Source organism: Gadus macrocephalus, chromosome 5 (genome assembly GCF_031168955.1).
Source record: "Gadus macrocephalus chromosome 5, ASM3116895v1".
In the NCBI taxonomy this organism is placed as follows: domain Eukaryota; kingdom Metazoa; phylum Chordata; class Actinopteri; order Gadiformes; family Gadidae; genus Gadus; species Gadus macrocephalus.
In genome coordinates, this window is record NC_082386.1 from 2441112 (window position 1) to 2444694 (window position 3583).

The 3583-nt window shown below is 43.4% G+C and overlaps 1 long non-coding RNA gene across 1 annotated transcript; it reads left to right on the forward strand.

Moving 5' to 3' along the window:
* Positions 1 to 367: 367 nt before the first annotated feature.
* Positions 368 to 3155, forward strand: LOC132457537 (uncharacterized). The gene is made up of 3 exons (XR_009525708.1): positions 368 to 1997; positions 2577 to 2887; positions 3060 to 3155. It is a non-coding gene; the product is annotated as an uncharacterized LOC132457537 (long non-coding RNA).
* The last annotated feature ends 428 nt before the right edge of the window (positions 3156 to 3583 follow it).

The following is a 3583-nucleotide window of genomic DNA, read 5'->3' on the forward strand; positions in this document are numbered from 1 at the left end:
CGTATGTTGACATTTGTTTCAAACGCCCCGCCTAGTCGGGACGTTTGAAACACGCATGCGGGACGAATGAAACAGCATATTTTAAAAATAATCTATTGCCCTTACTCTTGTTTTTATGCAACATACCAGACAACATACTAGTGTACTCTTCATTGCTAAAATTTCACATAATTCCGCATAATATAAATAGGTCAAAATATATTTTTGGCCCGTGCGTAATTGTCAAGATGCACATTTCGATTAAAACTCACCTTTCTTCTTTTGGACGACTAAATTTGCATTCAATTTACTCATTTCCCTGTCCTAAGTCATGTTTAAGGATACACAGTTGAACATCCTTTTATTTATTTTAAACAAAAACGACCAGGGGCCGTATTCACAAAGGATCTTAGGGCTAAAAGTAGGTCCTAACTGGCGAATTTAGGAGTAACTCCTAAAAATAATGGGCGTGTCACTCTTAAATTTAGGACTCCTAACTTTTTTCACTAAGAGCAATTCACAAAGTATTTTAGGACTAAAAGTAGCACCTAAGTCTAGGAGAGCTTAAAAGTCCTCAAGAGGACTCCTAACTCAGTAAGACCTATTCACAAAGAATCTTAAAATGCCTGCGAGACGAAATGTTAGGGTATTCAACTTATTGTGGAGTTAATGCGCGATGCAATAACATCCCCGACTAACAGGAATAATCCGATTAGTCCCGAAATAAAATGTTATAAAAATTATAAGTTATAAAAAAATATATATAACTTTTAAAAAATTTAAATAATTGCGCCATCAAAAGACGAGGACGTGTTCGTCAATAGGAAGAAAGTGCATTCCATCAACACGCAGGTTGTTTTTGATGCAAATTTTAACATAGCCTACTGGATGTTGTTGCAAAGTGGCCTGGATCTTCAGCTACCCATGATTCGCGCATTTTAATGGTGAGCGGTCTGAGGCAGCTTTTTGAGATGTACCAGTTGGGTGTCACTTGCTGGGTGACAGTGACTAATATCCATGCAAGACGTGGCTCTAGACACCCTACCTCAATCCACAACCGGGAGCACAGTTAAAGTGTAACATGTAAGTGATTACGCAGATTACGCTTAGTCCTATGCGTAAAACACATCGTATTGGCTCTTTGCGAGCACACAAACATACACGAAATGTTGTGGAGAGAGGAATTGGGCAGATGAAACGTCGGTTGCATGTCCTCCACGGCGAAATACGCCTCACCCCAGAGAGGGCAAGCACAGTAATCACTGTATGTGCCATTCTACACAACCTCTGCAAGCGGAGGAACATTCCACAGCCAGACGATGATGATGATGATGATGATGGCGATCAACATTACAAGGAATTTGGCCGTGTGGAACCGAGTGGACAGGCATTTAGGGATCACATTGAAAACACATTTTAGGTAAACACCTTGGCACAAATCAGTCAACACTTGGGTAGTTCGTAACATTTATTTTCTTTTAGATTTTACGTATTTTTATTGTTTGCTTTCTCTCTCTCTTGAACGTGCAGGCTACAACGTCATTATCGTGGTCTGCACAAAATTGTCATCATGCGTGTATTCTGCTAACTGCACTATAACTACTTAATAGGAATTCATTTCTAGCCTAGGCTATTTCCTTGTTTTTCGGTGATTCAGTGGGCTCGTCTGAACAACCAATCACCGAACTGACCGCTTCTAAACTCGTGCACGAGAATTGACGTAATCCATAGCAACGGCGCGTCACTCTTAGTTCACTCTTTGTGATTTATCCTTAGTAAGAGTAGGTCTCAGCGGCTTTGTGAATAACTTTTAAGAAAAAACTCCTACGTAAAATGTTTTAGCGCGAGTTAGGAGCACTCCTAGCGGTAAGATAAAATGCTTTGTGAATACGGCCCCAGGTCAACAGGATATCACGAGACCTGTTACAGCGGAAATTTATCCAAGCGCCGCACGGGGTTAATTTCTTTTCAACACGCACAGCCCGGCGCACAGAAGCATCCGGAGTCTCTGTGGACAGGTAAGTGGCTAAACTTATTTTATCTGATAAATATTGTGTAATAGTCTGCACATTGACATGAACATTATGTTGAAATCATATAATAAGCAGAACTTTGATGAAGATTGCACTCTAGCTGATTGATGGTAATGGCTGGAGAAAAAAATAAATCGGCCTGCCATGTGTCATGACCAAGAGCAAGGGTGTAGTAGGCTAGCCTATAGCTTATACCCAGCAGTTTTTAAGTGTGCATGTCCACTAAATTAAATTATTATTGTCATAATTTAATGTAGCCGTTGTTATTTTGGATGCGTTACAATCATGGACAAAAAGTAGGCCTACCCAGCAAAATATGTAATAGCCCAGCTCCCACTCATAGCCTAACCCAGGCCTAATAGTTAGTTAGTTAATCAGTCTATAATGTTAAGTGAATTGTGCTGTAGGCCTACATTTACAGTATTTCCACTGCAAACTAGTGAAGACACATGGACAGTATAGTAGGCTAAATATTTGTATTCTTTGTCACACAGGTGACACAGGTAGTGTGTACTCCCGTCGGTGCAAGCCTCATGCGATCACACTGGACCCACTCTTCCCCAGGCATCGAGGCGCTGAAGAGCTCGCAGCACACGAGGCAGCTGACGTCCTCGCTGGATAGGCCTAAATAAATTGGAGATGTAGAGGCAGCAATGGTGGTGAACTCTGCTGCCTCCGGAACAGGACAAACTAGGCCTAAGGTGGGGCTGACTCCATCAGCGGGCCAGGTGATGGTGGGAGGAGCAGCTGAGGTGGCACCAGGGGTGACTCCAGCAAGGGGGGCGGCATCAGGAGCGGGCGAGAAGAGCCTCTTCTTGGGAGCCCGAGAGGAGGGAGGCTGCTTGGCGGGATGACGCTGCTTCAGAGTTCGGGTCGTAAGTATAGCAGTTGTCCTGAAAACATAAAATGTGCATTTTAATGCTAATTGAATTACTTTAAATGTGGTAGGTCTACATGACTGTAGACAAAGGAAGGCCAGACGAGATATGAGATGCAAGAGTAACTCCAAATGCCTCTTTCTCCCTTTTCTCTTTGTAATCTTTCTAGGCCCGGCCTTAGGGTAAGACCGGACGATGTCCAGGCAGAATTCGAGGGCATCTTCCTCAGGCCAGACAGCTTCGTCAGGCCCGGCAACTCGTCCAGGTACATCCATGCCTGCCGAAGGACACATTTAAAAAATACACTTTTAAATAAATAAATGTTTATATTCCCACCCTCCTGATCCTTGTTAAATTCCCTGATGGGAGAGTTGTAGCCTGGTGGTCTAGCAGCTTCTCTGCCATCCACTAACCTATAGACTTTTTTTATGAACTTTGACTTATGGGACTATTTACTTATGTATTATGAACTCTGTTGCTTCTGATGAACTGTTCCTACCTGAAGTGGCACCTGGAGAAGCGCTGGCCTCGTCACCTGAAGCCTTGGGAGGAGGACGGTCTGTGGAATGGGATCCGGTCATTTCCCTCAAACGCGGAGGGTTTAAAAGGCCAGATCCCTGAACTTGAGAACCCGGAGGTGATGTTCTTCACTGTTGCAGCCTCTGGTAAGGCTTCAGCAATGATGGAGGGCAC